The 20,857-nt window shown below is 37.8% G+C and overlaps 1 long non-coding RNA gene across 1 annotated transcript; it reads right to left on the reverse strand.

Moving 5' to 3' along the window:
- Positions 1-15,664: 15,664 nt before the first annotated feature.
- LOC148690365 (uncharacterized) lies at positions 15,665-16,277 on the reverse strand. Its single transcript, XR_015957059.1, has 2 exons — positions 16,010-16,277; positions 15,665-15,893 (listed from the first exon to the last, which is right to left on the reverse strand). It is a non-coding gene; the product is annotated as an uncharacterized LOC148690365 (long non-coding RNA).
- Positions 16,278-20,857: the final 4,580 nt, after the last annotated feature.

Consider the following 20,857-nt stretch of genomic DNA (forward strand, 5'->3'; position numbering starts at 1 on the left):
GGGTGGGTCCTACATTTTTTAATAAAAATATTTAAATAATTTTATTTAAAATTTTTAAATATTTAATTCATTTTCTAATCCAGTTAGGTTAGGGAGTGGACCCCGTCTCAGGCCACGTCAGCATTTAACAGAGAAATTAACTGAAAAACTGACAAAGGTCTGACATTGCAACAAATTCGTAAGATGATGTATGACATTGTAACTTTTAAAACATTAGGTATGAGATTGTGGTTCGTCCCATAATTGAGGTAGTTTTGTGTAATGAACGCGACAGAAAAAGTGAAGGGCATGCTTGGAGGAGTTGGCGTTTTCATGTTTTTCCTAGTTGGTGGTTTGTGTAGGTTTTGAATCTTAATGATAGTATTTGTCTTCATTTTTAGGGTTAGGATCGGTGATACATTTTTTTGACACATTTTCTTGTGGTTTGTAATTCGTAAACTTTTTTTAAGGATAAGAACCGTTTATATTTCAATTTCTCATTTATATAATTTTGGCAAAAAATTCTAAAACCATTAAGTCATTCACTTGTAGTGAAATAAATAGATGAATATGATTCTATAAAGAAACACTATATAATGACTATCATTTATCCAACGGTCATATGATTTTGTCTTTGGTTGATCTTTGATAGAGATTATCTTTGAGAGAATACCTAAAAGATAGACAGTTGGATATTTGAAATACATTATGGAGAGCCCTAAGAAAGCGTACCGAAAAATGTGTGTCCTCTATATATATTTTGGGGACTTTTTGTCAAAAGTACCAAACAACTCTTATAGTAGTTAGCCTATTGATGTTACCTTGAATGTATATAAGGAATATGAAACAACTATGAGTGAGACCCAGTCCAACAACCCGAGTGTAATTGTTTCGGTATCATGCAATAATCTTCAACCATACTTTTCTTAATGTTTTCCTTTCTCGCTAGCACCATCTTTATGCACGATCCGACTGCCAAACTGTGCAACGAAATCATGAGAGAAAGACCGCTCTGTCCTCTAATTATCTTGCAATCATCGAAAAAAAAAAACATTAGAATGAGTGATCCAAAACTTCTTTTTGGAAGTAGACTTTTATTAAATGAGAGAAAACTAATTAAGAGAGAAAATGAAGAAGTTAATAAAGAAGCTTTGAATTGCTTGATTCATTTCAATGAATAAAGGGTAAATTACACTTCCATACCTCAGGTTTGGGGTCTATTTCAATTCCTTACAACATCTTTAAAACATTTCACTTTCATACCTTTAGTACTATTTTATTTCAACATAATACCTCCGTTACATTTTCCATCCATTGATCTGTTAAATGCTGACGTGACTGCCACATATATGCCACGTGACTGCCAAATGTCTGCCACTTGGCAAATAAAATATTTTTTAACTTTTTTTTAAAAAAACCTGAATTTTCTTTAAAAAAAAAAAGAAAAAAAAAATTGAAACCAGTGCCTTCGCCCCCCCCCCCTCAACAGCCTCAGCGACCCTAACCCAGAACCCAAAAACCTGCAAGAAGAAGAAGAAGAAGAAGAAGAAGAGGGAGAAAAAAAAAAGAAGCCCTAGTTCGTCCCACCCGAGCCACCCCTTTCTCCCATCCCTCATCACCCTTCCCAAAAATCCCCCATCACCCACAAAAATTCCACTCGAGATTAGGTGGATCTACCACAAAACCAGTCCAAAAATCATCTCAAACTCAAAGTATTTTCAAAACCCACCCATACTGAAAATCACGAGATCCTGACCCGAGGGGGGAGGGGAAGGGGGGAAGGTCGCGCGGCGCCGGGGTGGTGGGTTCTTCTTCTTCCTCCTGCTGCTGTTGCAGGTTTTTTTTTCTTTTTCTTCTTCTTGCTGATGCAGCAGGTTTTTTGGGTTTTGGGGTTAGAGATATGGATGTGGGTCGCTGGGGGGGGGGGGGGGGAAGGATAGTGGATTTCATTTTATTTTATTTTTTTCAATTTTTTTTTCTTTTTTTGAGAAAATTCAGGTTTTTAATAAAAATTAAAAAAAAATATTTTATTTGCGACGTGGCAGACATTTGGCAGCCACGTGGCATATATGTGGTAGCCACGTCAGTATTTCACAGATCAATGGATGGAAAATGTACTGGGGGTATTATTTTGAAATAAAATAGTACTTAAGGTATGCAAGTGAAATGTTTTGAAGATGTTGTAACTAATTGAAATAGACCTCAAACCTAAGGTATGAAAATGTAATTTACCCATGAATAAATTACGTATTTATGCAATATTTGATTGCTAAAATGAACTAAATTAAAATAGTAAATACCTTTTTTTTTTTTTTTTTTTTTTTCCTGAACAAACGATATTATCTACACTAAGGTCAAGAGATAAATTAGCCTCACAATGAGCTTATTTACAATAGTAGATAGTTTTAAATCATAAAGAATGCATAGCTTAAAATCTCAAACTCATTAAAACCATTCACTTTTTATGGTTTATAACAATTCTTTATAAGCCATTAGGTTTTTATGGTTTTAAATAATTTATTAATAATATAATTAATTATTTTGATAGATCCTCTTGGATCATGATTACCCCATTTAGGACACTTGAGCTCTTGATCAAGCTAAATCATGAGATGAGGAAACTCTGTTTCTGCCTTGTCTGGACTATACCACTTTGACTTGCTAGGAAGTTTGACACGCCCCGATCCTGATATTTCCCGAATACCAGGAAAGGCACATGCTGGCCGACACCCGAGGGTGACGAAAGCCATTTATTGAGTGCAAATGCTGAAAATAAGGGATAGATAGGACTTAGAAATATAAAAGAATAAAGAAAATGCATTTAAGGAACGTGTTCTAGATTAGATGTGTGCTCTGAACACTTTCCTTAAATGCATTTTCTTTATTCTTTTATATTTCTAAGTCTTATCTATCCCTTGTTTTCAGCATTTGCACTCAATAAATGGCTTTCGTCACCCTCGGGTGTCGGCCAGCACATGCCTATCCTGGTATTCGGGGAATATCGGGATTAGGGCCCGGGAGACAGTTTGGTGTTGGCATAGGGCCTGGAGTGTGTTTCCTCTGGCTATTTAGCACAAAGATGGGGAGTCGGCATGGGGCCTGTAGTGTATTTTCCTCTGACTGTCTGCTCAGAGATGGGGAGCCGGCATGGGGCCTGAAGGGTTATGTTGGACATTCACTAGTGATTATTATATATGAGTTATGATTTGAGACATTGCACGGCATACTAGGTTTCAAATAACCTATGTTTATCATGATATATGAGTTTTCATAAAACCTGGGGGTTAGTACGTTGATAACTGTTTTATTATATATATCAACTTGGTCCACTCATGTTTGTTTTGCACCCCCTTTAGGACCTTGTAACGAGGATTACGATCTGAGCAACGAGGCATTCCCCTACTAGTGATATTGAGCTATATTCTCTCTGCTTCGGCATCTATTGTAATAACACTTCTTTATCTTAAATTTTCACTTGTACTCTGTAATAGACGTATGCTCTGAACATGTCATGTATTTTCCTAATTTTAATAGTTTGTAGTTGAACTTTATTTTTGTGTTATTAGTCCCTATTGCATGTTTTAGCTTATTTCTCAGCATTTGCTTAAATTAAATGACTTTCGTCACCCTTTGGGTGTCGGCCAGCACGTGACCATTCCGATGTCCCGAGGACATCCGGATCGGGGCGTGTCAATGTTGCCCTACTAATGCGGAAAATTTCATACTTCCCATCCCTTATTTCATGAACCTTTTGCTCCAAGATAAAATGTCCTTTTCCAAAAGATCTTCTCGTTGATCCATCCTTGAGTTATCAATTGAAAGGAGATGAGTGTCTTCATCAGGACTATCATCCAATATAGATAGTTTAAAGAGCTTCAAATTTTCAGCATTGATGAACGAGTACATATGCATGTATGGTGGTAGATCGAGTTGGAAGGCATTATCACTAATTTGTTTGATGATTTGAACGGTCCATAGCGTATAGGCTTGAGTTTCTTTCCTTCTCCTTGTAACTGCTCTTTACCAAGGTGTAACCATAATAGGACACATTTTTTGAAGTTACATGGCACATGATGCTTGTCATGGAGATTTTTACATCATTGTTGAGATCGTTGTAGTTATGCTTCCACTCTGGAATGAATCTTTTTAACTCATTTGAGAAATTTTTGTGCTCGAACATGTTCTTCTCCTTCTTTTCCACTAAGTACATTGTCACTTACAAAGAATACCATATCAAAAGGACTTTGTGGTAGAAAACCCAAACAAACCTCAAATGGACATTTGAGTGTAGAACCATAATGGCGCTATTGAAAGAAAACTGTAACTAAGGGAGGCTTTCATCCCAAGTTTTTGGATGTTTAGAATTATAACCCGTAACAAATATACCATAGTCCTATGCTTGAACATGGTATCCACATTCCCCATATTGACCTTCAAAAATTGCCTAAGAATTGACTATCTCTGTTTGAAATAATCGATGTAGGTAAGCCAAAATGTTTCCACATGTTGGAAAAACAACTTAGCTACTCCTTCTCCAGTAATGCCTTGCTTGCATGGAATAAGAATCACCATCTTGCTGAAATGATCAACAATCACGAAGAAGTAATCATATCCAGACTTAGTCTTAAGCAATCTGTCTAGAAAATCCCTCGAAATGTTATCCCAAGGTCGGCTAGGTACCTGTAATAGCAAATATAAACCTCACTTTCTGATGAAAAGCTTCAACGTGTTGCATAGAACACAACCACCTATATATCAAGAAACGTCTAGATGCATCTTCGGCTAGAAGACATATCGGCGAAGATTCAACAACGTTTTCTCTACCCCAAAATGTCATGTATGAGCTTCACGAACCCACTGCAATCTATTACCGTCATCAGGAATGCACAGTTGTATTTCTTTAAACATCAACCCATCTTTGAGTTGAAACTCGCTAGTCTTTCCTTGTTGAAGCTTGGCATAAGGCGAGTTGAAATCACCATTGTGGCACCTTTGGTGTACTTCGAATGAACTATGGGTTGAATCTGCATAGCCACCAACAATGCGGAACTAACTGGTGCTCGAGGTCTAGATAATATATCTGTCAACTTGTTCGTTACTCATTTCTTGTACTTGATCACAATATTGAATTGTTGAAGGTAAAACATCCACTTTATATGTCAAGCTTGCTGTAATTTAGGTTGTGTATTTAGATACTGAAGATGCTTACGATCTGAGTGAACCATGACTTCTTTCCCCAACAAGTAAACTCTTCAATGCTTAACTTCTTAATGCAATGCATGAAGCTCATTCTCACAAGTCGGATAGTTCAGCACTGGTACGTCCACTAAACATCTCAGAATGGTATGCAACTGGCTTGCCGTCCTAAAATAATATGACCCCCTTGACATAATTGTTGGTATTTGACAGTTTACTAACTCAATACCAAAATATGTGGGTGATAAGTTTACAAACTCTATCACACCTCTTTCACTTTGCACTCTCAAATAAAATTGGACAAAGAAAGAAATAGAGAAAGGAGGGAAGCAACAAGCTTTGGCAAAACACTTGGACTTTGATATATGAAAAAGGTTTACAAACTATTGGAATAAGAAAGCTTACAAGCTTCTTCACAATTGGAAGTGGGATTCGGATGGGATGATTTACAATGCTTGAGAACTTGGGTATTTATAGCAAACCAAATGATTAAACTAAGATTATTTATTACCACACAAAACACATTAATTGCACCTAATAATTTTTATTCAACCATACCTAACATTGCCTAACTTTCCATGCCTAACTTTGACATTGATTTTCAACAATAGCAACCTGTTTTGATTTGAATTTCCAACACACCTCCTCAAATCAAAACGCCTTCATTCCTAGCATTTTACGCAGTAGCCGGAATGTTTCAATTGGCAATGGCTTTGTGAAGATGTCTGCCACTTGTTCCTTGGTGTGACAGTAGACAAGTTCAATTGTCTTTTGCTTCACATGGTCCCTTAGAAAATGGAACCTGGTATCAATGTGCTTGCTCCTTCCATGTTGAACAGGATTCTTTGCAAGTTTGATTGCAGACACGTTATCTACGTGAATCACAGTCGATTCCACTTGTGGATGACACACTGACTTCAACAGATTTCTTAACCAAATTGCCTCACACACGGTTGAGGCTACATCAACATACTCGGCTTCACATGATGACAAAGCAACAATTGATTGCTTCTTTGAAGTCCATGAGAAAGCTGTTGATCCTAGAAAAAAACACATAGCCAGTTGTGCTTTTCCTTTCATCTTGGTCACCTCCCCAATCACTATCTGAATAACCAAATAATTTTGCATCTTCACCAAAATTATAAAATAGACCATAGTTTAGAGTACCTCTTATGTACCTCAAAATTCTCTTGGCGGCCAGCCAATGAGACTCCCTTGGTGTTTCCATGTATCGACTCACTAGTCCAACACCATAAACTATATCAGGTCTTGTGATTGTAAGGTACCTTAGGCTTCCAACGAGGCTTTTGTACACTGTTGAGTTTACAAACTCACCCTCTCCTCCTTTGGACAGCTTCAATCCAGTTGCGACTGGGGTATTGACAGTGTTGCACTTGTCCATATTGAACTTCTTCAATATGTCTCTCATGTACCTTTGTTGAGAGATGTAGATACCATCACTTTCTTGCTTCACTTCTATGCCAAGAAAGTATGACATTAATCCATTGTCAGTCATCTCGAATTCACTGAACATGGATTGCTTGAACTCATGGAACATTGCCTCATTGTTTCCTGTAAACAATAAATCATCTACATAGAGACAAATAATTAAGAACTCCCTTTTTTCACCATTCTTCATGTAAACTGAATGCTCGTATGGACATTTCTGAAATCCATTTTGGTGAAGGTAGTTGTCGATCCTTGAGTTCCAAGCTCGTGGTGCTTGCTTGAGGCCGTACAAAGCCTTCTTCAAACGATACACCTTATCTTCTTCTCCTTGTACTTGGAAGCCTTCCGGTTGTTCCACGTACACTTCTTCCTCAAGTACTCCATTAAGGAAGGCTGACTTGACATCTAGTTGATAAATTTTCCATTTATGATGTGCGGCAAGAGAGATTAGCAATCTTACCGTGTCAAGTCTCGCAACTGGAGCATAGACTTCATCATAGTCCACTCCATACTTCTGTTTGTAGCCCTTTGCTACAAGCCTTGATTTGTATCGATCCACACTCCCATCTGCAGTGCGTTTGATCTTGTAAACCCACTTGACACCACTAGCCTTCTGATTTGGTGGGAGCTTTGTCAGCTCCCAAGTGTCATTCTTCTCGATGGCATGGATCTCTTCTTCCATGGCTTTCTTCCAACAATCTTCTTCCACAGCTTCATTGAATGAGAAAGGCTCGTGGTCTGCATACAAGCAGAAAAGGTTGGTTTCTTCTTCTTCTTCTTGTCCATAAATCTCTGTGAGACTCCTTAACCTCACTGGAGTTGAGGAGCTGCTTTCCTCACTAGATGTAGGACCACTCCTTGCAATTCTGTGCACTGGAGTTGTTGTGATTGTTTGAGCAGGATGTTGCTCAATCGGTGGTACAACTTCTGGTTCTTCAAAATCAGTGGAGACGATCTTCTCTTTACTGACTTCTTTGTTGTTCCACGTCCATGTCTCTTCCTCACTGAAGATGACATCTCTACTAACCACTAGTTTGCCAGTTAGTGGGTTGTAGAGCTTGTATGCCTTGGACTCTTCACTATAGCCCACAAACACACACTTCTCACCTCTATCATCAAGTTTCCTCCTCTTGGCTTCTGGAACTTGAGCATATGCAACACACCCAAAAATTCTTAGGTGTGTAACATTCGGCTTGTATCCACTCCAAGCCTCTTGTGGTGTCATTCTCTTGACACTCTTTGTTGGACATCGATTCAACAAATAAATCAAACAAGCTACAGCTTCTGCCCATAACTCTTTTGGCAAATTCTTCTCCTTAAGCATGGACCTTGTCATGTCAAGGATGGTTCGATTCTTTCTTTCGGCTATCCCATTTTGCTGTGGGGTATAGGCAGCAGTAAGTTGATGCCTAATTCCTTGCTCCTTGCAGTATGCTTGGAAAGCATTGGAGGTGTACTCTCCACCTCTATCTGATCTCACAGCCACAAGCTTGTGGTTACTTTCTGCCTCTGTGAGTGCCTTGAACTCCTTGAAAATTTTTAGGGCAGCTGACTTCTCCTTGAGAAAATAGACCCAAGTCTTTCTACTGAAATCATCAATGAAGGTAATAAAATACCTATTACCTCCATAAGACATGGGATCCAATGGACCACATATATCTGTGTGCACCAACTGCAGTGGTGCCTTTGCTCTCCATGTATCACCAACAGAGAACGATAGTCGTGCTTGCTTGCCAAGCACACAACCTTCACATACTTGGCGTGTGGCTTCAATCTGGGGTAGACCACGAACCATTCTTCCACTTGACAACAACTTTAGGCCATTGAAATTAAGATGGCCAAATCGAAGATGCCATTTCCATGACTCATCTTCCATTACACCGATGTTGCAGCTTCCAATCTTTGTGTTCAAATTCAACGGAAACATCCGGTTCTTTGACATTCGAACACGTGCAATAAGCTTTCTCCTTGCATTCCTGAGAGTGAGAAGCATGTTCTCCATATGTATAATGTACCATTTCTGGAGCAGTTGACCAATGCTCAGAATGTTGCTCTTCATACCTGGTATGTAGTAGGTATCGGAGATGTATTCTTCTCTTCCATCCTTCTGGATGATCTTGATCTTCCCTTTGCCTTCAACTGGCAACTTTGAGGAGTCACCAAGACTTACAGATCCATAGGCCCCTTCTTTGAGTTCGGCAAAAAACTCCTTCTTTCCACACATGTGATTGCTTGCACCAGAGTCCAAATACCAAACATCTTGTTGGCTACTGGAATCATGGTGTGCTAGTAAGATTGTAAGTTCTTCATCAGTATTTCCACTTGATTCTGCCATGTTGACATGCTCACCATTTTTATGTGAACATTCATTGGCATAATGTCCATATTGCTTACAGTTGTGACACTGGATATGCGCCTTTCCTCGAGTAGATCTCCACTCCTGAGACTGACCTTGATTTTGTGCATAGCCTCGACCTCTTCCTCGGGCTCGTCCTCGGCTACGGTTGGATGAGCTCCCACGACGTGAGTTCCACTGCCCACGACCTTTATTTGGTTTGTCAATATTCAACTTTGACTCCAAAGCTTGCTCTAGCGTTGTGGGGCTTGCATTCTTCTGAATGCGTTGCTCGTGAACTAGGAGGGATCCTAGTAGCTCTTCTGCGCTCATCACCTCCAAATCCTTGGATTCCTCAATGGCAGTCACCACATGCTCAAACTTAGATGTGAGTGACCGGAGTATCTTCTCCACAACTCGTACTTCATCGAGTCTCTCGCCATTTCTCCTCATCTGATTTACTATCACAATGAGCCTTGAGTGATAGTCGGAGATGCTCTCCCCTTCATTCATATGAGCAGTTTCAAAATCTGCTCGAAGTGATTGTAACCTCACTTTCTTGACTCGATCTACTCCTTTGTAGATTGTACTGAGTGTATCCCATACTTGCTTGCTCGTTGTTGCTTATGCAACCTTCTCGAACGTTGAATCTTCCAAACCCTGGTATAGAAGATACAGCGCCTTTTGGTCCTTCTTTCGTAAGTCCTTGAGAGTGTTCCTTTGATCCGCAGTATATACGGCTTCTTGTTCGGCAGTGGGTACAACATACCCACTACTGACAACTTCCCATAGCTCCTGTGATCCAAACAATGCTTTGAATTGGATGCACCATCTTTCATAATTTTCTTTCTTCAATGTGGGAACTTGGAGTTGCACTAAGTTGGACGCCATAACTGCTGCACCTGCCAGAATGGTATTCTGGCTCTGATACCAATTGTTGGTATTTGACAGTTTACTAACTCAATACCAAAATATGTGGGTGATAAGTTTACAAACTCTATCACACCTCTTTCACTTTGCACTCTCAAATAAAATTGGACAAAGAAAGAAATAGAGAAAGGAGGGAAGCAACAAGCTTTGGCAAAACACTTGGACTTTGATATATGAAAAAGGTTTACAAACTATTGGAATAAGAAAGCTTACAAGCTTCTTCACAATTGGAAGTGGGATTCGGATGGGATGATTTACAATGCTTGAGAACTTGGGTATTTATAGCAAACCAAATGATTAAACTAAGATTATTTATTACCACACAAAACACATTAATTGCACCTAATAATTTTTATTCAACCATACCTAACATTGCCTAACTTTCCATGCCTAACTTTGACATTGATTTTCAACAATAGCAACCTGTTTTGATTTGAATTTCCAACAATAATTAGATGCGCCTGCTTTCACTTCAAATGCTTTCTACAGATTTGGCAATGCTAACACCTGGGCCTTAACTAATCTTCCGTTTTGACAACTAGAAAGATTCTTCATGCTTGTTAGACCATTCAAAATTTTTATTGGCCTTTGTGATAGAATGTAATGGTGCTGCAATTTGTGAGCAGTGTCGAATAAACTTTCTCAAATATTGGCATGCACCAATAAAGCTCCGAACTTCAATCACAGAACAATGTGTAGGACATTGAGAAATAACTTGTACTTTCTCTGGGTCCACTTTCAGTTCTTCTATGCCAATGATGAATCCGAGATGTTGCTTCTCAAATTCAGACTTCTTACCATTCAATTGTAGCTGATTTTTTTGAATAACCTTCAATACTTGAGCAATGTGATGACGATGGTCTTCCCATGTAACACTGAAGATCTAAGGAAAGACTAGTGCGTTTCAACTGAAAGATGGATTGATGTATAAAGAACACAATTGTGCATTCCTGATGATGGTCATCTATGGTTATGGATTCATGAGGCTCATAAATCTAAAGTAGCCAGACATTTTGGGGTAGATAAGAAGTCGTTGAATCTTCGTGAATATGTCTTCTGGCCAAAGATGCATCTCGATGTTTCTCTATATACACGAGTTTGTGTTCTATGTAGCACATCGAAGCCTTCCATCTGAAAGTTAGATTTATATTTGTCATTGCCAGTACCTAGCCGACCTTGGGAGAGCATTTCAATGGATTTTCTAGGTAGATTGTCTAAGACTAAGTCTGGATATGACTGTTTGTGATTGTGGATTGTTTCAGCAAGGTGGTGATTCTTATTCCATGCAAGAAGATCATTACTGGAGAAGGAGCAGCTAAGTTGTTTTTCCAACATGCATGGAAACATTTTGGCTTGCCTACGTCGATATTTCAAACATAGATAGTCGATTCTTTGGCCATTTCTGGAGGTCAATATAGGGAATGTGGATACCAGGTTCAAGCATAGCACTGCATTAAAACCTCAAACTTATGGACAAACAGAGGTCGTTAATCAGACTATGGTACATTTGTTACGGGTTATAATTCTAAACATCCAAAAACTTGGGATGAAAGTCTCCCTTAGTTACAGTTTTCTTTCAATAGGATCATTATGGTTCTACACTCAAATATCCATTTGAGGTTTGTTTGGGTTTTCCACCACAAAGTCTTTTTGATATGGTATTCTTTGTAAGTGACAATGTACTTAGTGGATAAGAAGAAGAACATGTTCGAGCACAAAAATTTCTCAAATGAGTTAAAAAGATTCATTCTAGAGTGGAAGCATAACTACAACGATCTCAACAACGATGTAAAAGTCTCCATGACAAGCATCATGTGCCATGTAACTTCAAAAAAGGTGACCTATTATGGTTACATCTTAGTAAAGAGCCGTTACAAGGAGAAGGAAAGAAACTCAAGCCTATCCGCTATGGACCGTTCAAATCATGAAATAAATTGGTGATAATGCCTTCCAACTCAATCTACCACCATACATGCATATGTACTCGTTCATCAATGCCGAAAATTTGAAGCTCTTTGAACCATCTCTGTTGGATGATGATCCACACTCATCTCCCTTCAATTGATAACTCAAGGATGGTTAGTGAGAAGATCTTTTGGAAGAGGACATTATCTTGGAGCAAAAGGTTCATGAAACAAAGCATGGGAAGTATGAAAATTTCAGCATTGGTAGGGCAACTTCCTAGCGAGTCAAAGTGGTATAGTCCAGACAAGGCAGAAACAGAGTTTCCTAATCTCATGGTTTCGCTTGATCAGGAGCTCAAGTGTCCTAAATGGGGGAGTCATGATCCAGGAGGAATGGTACCAAAATAATTAATTATATTATATTAATAAATTATTTAAAACCATAAAAACCTAATGGTTTATAAAGAATTGTTATAAGCCATAAAAAGTTAATGGTTTTAATGAGTACGAGGTTTTAAACCATGCATTCTTTATGGTTTAAAACTATTTACTATTGTAGATAAGCTTATTGTGAGGCTAATTTCATCTTCTTCCCCTTAGTGTAGATAATATCGTTTGTTCGAAGAAATTTTTTTTTACTATTTTAGTTTAGTTAATAATTTTAGCAATCAAATATTGTATAAATACTTAATTTATTCATTGAAATGAATCAAGCAATTCTAAAAAGCAATTCAAAGCTTCTTTATTAACTTCTTCATTTTCTCTGATTTAATAAAAGTCCACTTCCAAAAAGAAGTCGAGACTCCGAACTGGTTTGGTACTGAGGTGATTCTGAAAAAAGCTGCTATCAAAAAAAGCTGGGAGCTGTTTTTGTGTTTGGTAAACACTCAGCTTCAGCTTTTTTTCACAGTTTTGGATGAAAAAAAGCCAAAAACAAGAAGCTGCAAAACCTAGCTTTGAAAAACCGATTTTTTTTCACATCTGTTTTACATAAAAGTTTACCAAACACTCTAATACTATTTTTTTTTTAAAAAGCACTTTTACAAAAAAGTTTACCAAACACTCTGCTGCTTTATTTCACAGCTGCTTAGGGCTGGTTTGGTATTGCTGTGCTTTGAAAAAAAGCTGATTCTGCTGTGCTGTGAGAATAAGCAACTGTGAAATAAAGCAGCAGAGTGTTTGGTAAACTTTTTTGTAAAAGTGCTTTTGAAAATAAAAAAGCAGTATTAGAGTGTTTGGTAAACTTTTATGTAAAACAGATGTGAAAAAAAGCCGCTTTTTCAAAGCTAGGTTTTGCAGCTTCTTGTTTTTGGCTTTTTTTCATCCAAAACTGTGAAAAAAAGCTGAAGCTGAGTGTTTACCAAACACAAAAACAGCTCCCAGCTTTTTTTGATAGCAGCTTTTTTCAGAATCACCTCAGTACCAAACCAGGTCTTATTCTCACAGCACAGCAGAAACAACTTTTTTTTCAAAGCACTGCAATACCAAACCAGCCCGGATATATTCCTACCGTTAGAAATTAATAAGTTCTATCACCAAGAAGTTTTGGATCACTCATTCTAGTGTTTTTTTTTTTTTTGACTCCGTCCTTAATAAAAGTCCACTTCCAAAAAGAAGTCGAGACTCCATATTCCTACAGTTAATAAGCTTCTTTATTAGCTTCTTCATTTTCTCCCTGAGAGTTTATAACCGCGATGATCATAGTAGTTTTTCTGGGTTGGACCTTCCTTGCTTTCCTTTTTTTTTTTTTTCTTCCAATAAGATTTACTGCCAGGTTTCTGTTTATCGTCTTTTATGTCAGCTCTTTTGTTTTTGGCCTCAACAGCGATGGCCTTAACAATAGCTTCTTCAATAGTTTCTACAGAACAATTTCAATTCTTTTCGTATGTAGTCGGCAAGACCTCAAGTGTACTTCATGAACACATCATAGTCATTGACATCCATATCCAAAACCATAGCTTGGTTATGGAACTCAGTAGTATACTCTTGCACAATTTGCCCAAACCTTTGTCGGAAGTGTTGCCACTTGCACCATCTTTCTTCTTCATAGTCAATTGGATAAAATTGTTTTCTCAGGATCATCTTGAATTCCTTCCAAGTCAATTCAGTTATATCATACCGTTTTTGGTAAGATTCCACCATGTAAGGGCATGACTTGTAAGTTTCAAGCTGGCAAATTTGATCTTCTGAGAGTTTGAGTAGATTTTCTGCATCAACATACCCTATGTAAACAGGGATATTAACCTTAAAATCAATTTTAAGGCATCTACGAGAGTTTTATTCTTGCTTGATGATCTTCCTTGTTATCTTCTGTTTCGGGATTGTTGTCATCATCGTCTTCTATCTCTTCATCCATCCTCTTCTTGAGCTTCTGATGAGTCTATGTGAAGTGGATGCACTAGAGGGATTTTAAGACTTAAAGCCATCAACAAGTTTAGCAACTGACTCTGTGGTCAAAGTTTGAACTTCTTGTGAATCTGGTGATTCATTCCTCTCCACTAGATGTTCTATCGGTATTCTCTCCTGTCATATTTCCTCCCTTAGTTCTTGATTTTCTATGAACCTTTAAAGAACTTGCAAGTTCTTCTCCCAAAGTTCTGCGTCTGTCGTGAGTCAGGACCATACACCACCGTCACCCTTTTCGAATTTGATGCTATGATACCACTTGATCCAACTTGTTGGTGATGGAACTTATTAATTCCTAACTTTAGGAATATGGAGTCTTGACTTCTCTTTGGAAGTGAACTTCTATTAAGTGAGAGGAAACTAATTAAGAAAGGAAATGAAGAAGTTAATAAAGAAGCTTTGAATTGCTTACAGAATTGCTTGATTCATTTTAATTAATAACTTACTTATTTATACAATACCTGATTACTAAAATTAACTAAACTAAAATAGTAAATAGTTTTAAACCATAAAGAATGAATGGCTTAAAACCTCAAACTTGTTAAAACCATCAATTTTTTATGGTTTATAACGAATTATAAACCATAGGGTTTTTACGGTTTTAAGTAATTTAGTAATATAAATAATTAATTATTTTGGTAGATCCTCTTGCATCAAGGAGTCACCTTCAACAAACGTGAAGTTTCCTCACCATGGTTCTTTTCCAAGCACACAAAACCACAAACTATCACCTCCGATGTGAACAGTACGTGCTTGAGCTGTAAAATCATATGTTGAGCAGTAAGTTATAACCACTACAAAAAGCTCTCCTCGACAAAAGGTGAGATGGACTACAACCACGAAGGCTCTTCTCGATAGAGCAAAGGAGCGATCACCACTAGAACTAATTAATGAGAAAATGAAAAAGAAGAGATCACAAATGCTTGCTGCCGACCCCAACCTTTGGCTGGTGTTAGGATTTTTTCCCTTGCAACTTTATATTTCAAGCAGGTAGATTATATAAGTTTTACTTTGGATTTAGCTAGATTTTGTAGTCATGTTTAACATGGAGGACTAGAAGGACTGGACTGACTAGCTAAATAACTAGATTTCATGTGCAATAAAATGATAATATAATATTAAACTTGTATTCTATGTTGGAGGATTAAGATGGTGTATGTTTCTAGGAGGTCGATGCCGAAAACTTACTCTTACTAATCCCATCATTTTTTAAATTTAAGAGGCTTAGCATGGATAAGTTTTAGCCATCAGCCTCGTAGAAATACTCCATCTTAATCCTCTAACTTACAAGACAATTTCAAATTCTTCTTTGGTGAACATAAAATCCAGCGTCTAGCCGAGTTCTGCATATCAAAGGGGCAGTATTCCTAGGACTATTCTGTTAACAGACCTAGGTTGTGTGCATGCAAGTTGTCTAGAGTAGTATGCTCCTCACTCTTTACCCAAATTTGAATCTTCATCCACGTAGTCTTAATTAAATTTATTAGAATATCGTTTGAAAAAAAATAAATAAACTAATAATTTTCAAAGTTGAAGAGAATACTAAACGTTCTCTCAAAGTCTTCCACAACTGCAGCAAGCTAAGACATGCTTCAGAGCGATGTAACAAGACTGAGTTTGGAATATTAGCCGGACTGCTAGTTATGCACTTTATTCCGGATTCTCTCGCTTTGCTTTACACATGTATATTGTAACTGGATAAGAAGAAAACCCAAAAACACAAATTAATGTAAGAATTGAGAAGTTGTCCACTAAATACAAAAGATAGTGAGTTATCATATCACATAATTAACAAATGAGTTCTACAAACCTGCAGACGCTTCAAGTTTTCACAGTTGTGACATACTTAATAAGCATGCCGACAATATCCGATTGGACCTTTGAGGCTGACTCCTTCAAGTTCTTAATTTTCGTATCAGTTTCCTCTTCAAGCCTTTTCACATTGGACCCAGAACTCCCACTTGACTGCAGAAATTTAATAGCTAATCAGAGAAACTTATCATATCATTAGGATCTCAAATTCATTAAAAACCCGTCATGTGGCTTCAATTAGGAACACAAGCACACAACCTTCACATACTTGGCGTGTGGCTTCAATCTGGGGTAGACCACGAACCATTCTTCCACTTGACAACAACTTTAGGCCATTGAAATTAAGATGGCCAAATCGAAGATGCCATTTCCATGACTCATCTTCCATTACACCGATGTTGCAGCTTCCAATCTTTGTGTTCAAATTCAACGGAAACATCCGGTTCTTTGACATTCGAACACGTGCAATAAGCTTTCTCCTTGCATTCCTGAGAGTGAGAAGCATGTTCTCCATATGTATAATGTACCATTTCTGGAGCAGTTGACCAATGCTCAGAATGTTGCTCTTCATACCTGGTATGTAGTAGGTATCGGAGATGTATTCTTCTCTTCCATCCTTCTGGATGATCTTGATCTTCCCTTTGCCTTCAACTGGCAACTTTGAGGAGTCACCAAGACTTACAGATCCATAGGCCCCTTCTTTGAGTTCGGCAAAAAACTCCTTCTTTCCACACATGTGATTGCTTGCACCAGAGTCCAAATACCAAACATCTTGTTGGCTACTGGAATCATGGTGTGCTAGTAAGATTGTAAGTTCTTCATCAGTATTTCCACTTGATTCTGCCATGTTGACATGCTCACCATTTTTATGTGAACATTCATTGGCATAATGTCCATATTGCTTACAGTTGTGACACTGGATATGCGCCTTTCCTCGAGTAGATCTCCACTCCTGAGACTGACCTTGATTTTGTGCATAGCCTCGACCTCTTCCTCGGGCTCGTCCTCGGCTACGGTTGGATGAGCTCCCACGACGTGAGTTCCACTGCCCACGACCTTTATTTGGTTTGTCAATATTCAACTTTGACTCCAAAGCTTGCTCTAGCGTTGTGGGGCTTGCATTCTTCTGAATGCGTTGCTCGTGAACTAGGAGGGATCCTAGTAGCTCTTCTGCGCTCATCACCTCCAAATCCTTGGATTCCTCAATGGCAGTCACCACATGCTCAAACTTAGATGTGAGTGACCGGAGTATCTTCTCCACAACTCGTACTTCATCGAGTCTCTCGCCATTTCTCCTCATCTGATTTACTATCACAATGAGCCTTGAGTGATAGTCGGAGATGCTCTCCCCTTCATTCATATGAGCAGTTTCAAAATCTGCTCGAAGTGATTGTAACCTCACTTTCTTGACTCGATCTACTCCTTTATAGATTGTACTGAGTGTATCCCATACTTGCTTGCTCGTTGTTGCTTATGCAACCTTCTCGAACGTTGAATCTTCCAAACCCTGGTATAGAAGATACAACGCCTTTTGGTCCTTCTTTCGTAAGTCCTTGAGAGTGTTCCTTTGATCCGCAGTATATACGGCTTCTTGCTCGGCAGTGGGTACAACATACCCACTACTGACAACTTCCCATAGCTCCTGTGATCCAAACAATGCTTTGAATTGGATGCACCATCTTTCATAATTTTCTTTCTTCAATGTGGGAACTTGGAGTTGCACTAAGTTGGACGCCATAACTGCTGCACCTGCCAGAATGGTATTCTGGCTCTGATACCAATTGTTGGTATTTGACAGTTTACTAACTCAATACCAAAATATGTGGGTGATAAGTTTACAAACTCTATCACACCTCTTTCACTTTGCACTCTCAAATAAAATTGGACAAAGAAAGAAATAGAGAAAGGAGGGAAGCAACAAGCTTTGGCAAAACACTTGGACTTTGATATATGAAAAAGGTTTACAAACTATTGGAATAAGAAAGCTTACAAGCTTCTTCACAATTGGAAGTGGGATTCGGATGGGATGATTTACAATGCTTGAGAACTTGGGTATTTATAGCAAACCAAATGATTAAACTAAGATTATTTATTACCACACAAAACACATTAATTGCACCTAATAATTTTTATTCAACCATACCTAACATTGCCTAACTTTCCATGCCTAACTTTGACATTGATTTTCAACAATAGCAACCTGTTTTGATTTGAATTTCCAACAATAATTAGATGCGCCTGCTTTCACTTCAAATGCTTTCTACAGATTTGGCAATGCTAACACCTGGGCCTTAACTAATCTTCCGTTTTGACAACTAGAAAGATTCTTCATGCTTGTTAGACCATTCAAAATTTTTATTGGCCTTTGTGATAGAATGTAATGGTGCTGCAATTTGTGAGCAGTGTCGAATAAACTTTCTCAAATATTGGCATGCACCAATAAAGCTCCGAACTTCAATCACAGAACAATGTGTAGGACATTGAGAAATAACTTGTACTTTCTCTGGGTCCACTTTCAGTTCTTCTATGCCAATGATGAATCCGAGATGTTGCTTCTCAAATTCAGACTTCTTACCATTCAATTGTAGCTGATTTTTTTGAATAACCTTCAATACTTGAGCAATGTGATGACGATGGTCTTCCCATGTAACACTGAAGATCTAAGGAAAGACTAGTGCGTTTCAACTGAAAGATGGATTGATGTATAAAGAACACAATTGTGCATTCCTGATGATGGTCATCTATGGTTATGGATTCATGAGGCTCATAAATCTAAAGTAGCCAGACATTTTGGGGTAGATAAGAAGTCGTTGAATCTTCGTGAATATGTCTTCTGGCCAAAGATGCATCTCGATGTTTCTCTATATACACGAGTTTGTGTTCTATGTAGCACATCGAAGCCTTCCATCTGAAAGTTAGATTTATATTTGTCATTGCCAGTACCTAGCCGACCTTGGGAGAGCATTTCAATGGATTTTCTAGGTAGATTGTCTAAGACTAAGTCTGGATATGACTGTTTGTGATTGTGGATTGTTTCAGCAAGGTGGTGATTCTTATTCCATGCAAGAAGATCATTACTGGAGAAGGAGCAGCTAAGTTGTTTTTCCAACATGCATGGAAACATTTTGGCTTGCCTACGTCGATATTTCAAACATAGATAGTCGATTCTTTGGCCATTTCTGGAGGTCAATATAGGGAATGTGGATACCAGGTTCAAGCATAGCACTGCATTAAAACCTCAAACTTATGGACAAACAGAGGTCGTTAATCAGACTATGGTACATTTGTTACGGGTTATAATTCTAAACATCCAAAAACTTGGGATGAAAGTCTCCCTTAGTTACAGTTTTCTTTCAATAGGATCATTATGGTTCTACACTCAAATATCCATTTGAGGTTTGTTTGGGTTTTCCACCACAAAGTCTTTTTGATATGGTATTCTTTGTAAGTGACAATGTACTTAGTGGATAAGAAGAAGAACATGTTCGAGCACAAAAATTTCTCAAATGAGTTAAAAAGATTCATTCTAGAGTGGAAGCATAACTACAACGATCTCAACAACGATGTAAAAGTCTCCATGACAAGCATCATGTGCCATGTAACTTCAAAAAAGGTGACCTATTATGGTTACATCTTAGTAAAGAGCCGTTACAAGGAGAAGGAAAGAAACTCAAGCCTATCCGCTATGGACCGTTCAAATCATGAAATAAATTGGTGATAATGCCTTCCAACTCAATCTACCACCATACATGCATATGTACTCGTTCATCAATGCCGAAAATTTGAAGCTCTTTGAACCATCTCTGTTGGATGATGATCCACACTCATCTCCCTTCAATTGATAACTCAAGGATGGTTAGTGAGAAGATCTTTTGGAAGAGGACATTATCTTGGAGCAAAAGGTTCATGAAACAAAGCATGGGAAGTATGAAAATTTCAGCATTGGTAGGGCAACTTCCTAGCGAGTCAAAGTGGTATAGTCCAGACAAGGCAGAAACAGAGTTTCCTAATCTCATGGTTTCGCTTGATCAGGAGCTCAAGTGTCCTAAATGGGGGAGTCATGATCCAGGAGGAATGGTACCAAAATAATTAATTATATTATATTAATAAATTATTTAAAACCATAAAAACCTAATGGTTTATAAAGAATTGTTATAAGCCATAAAAAGTTAATGGTTTTAATGAGTACGAGGTTTTAAACCATGCATTCTTTATGGTTTAAAACTATTTACTATTGTAGATAAGCTTATTGTGAGGCTAATTTCATCTTCTTCCCCTTAGTGTAGATAATATCGTTTGTTCGAAGAAATTTTTTTTTACTATTTTAGTTTAGTTAATAATTTTAGCAATCAAATATTGTATAAATACTTAATTTATTCATTGAAATGAATCAAGCAATTCTAAAAAGCAATTCAAAGCTTCTTTATTAACTTCTTCATTTTCTCTGATTTAATAAAAGTCCACTTCCAAAAAGAAGTCGAGACTCCGAACTGGTTTGGTACTGAGGTGATTCTGAAAAAAGCTGCTATCAAAAAAAGCTGGGAGCTGTTTTTGTGTTTGGTAAACACTCAGCTTCAGCTTTTTTTCACAGTTTTGGATGAAAAAAAGCCAAAAACAAGAAGCTGCAAAACCTAGCTTTGAAAAACCGATTTTTTTTCACATCTGTTTTACATAAAAGTTTACCAAACACTCTAATACTATTTTTTTTTTAAAAAGCACTTTTACAAAAAAGTTTACCAAACACTCTGCTGCTTTATTTCACAGCTGCTTAGGGCTGGTTTGGTATTGCTGTGCTTTGAAAAAAAGCTGATTCTGCTGTGCTGTGAGAATAAGCAACTGTGAAATA

Source organism: Pyrus communis, chromosome 15 (assembly GCF_041283825.1).
Source record: "Pyrus communis isolate YQ-2024b chromosome 15, ASM4128382v1, whole genome shotgun sequence".
Lineage (NCBI taxonomy): Eukaryota > Viridiplantae > Streptophyta > Magnoliopsida > Rosales > Rosaceae > Pyrus > Pyrus communis.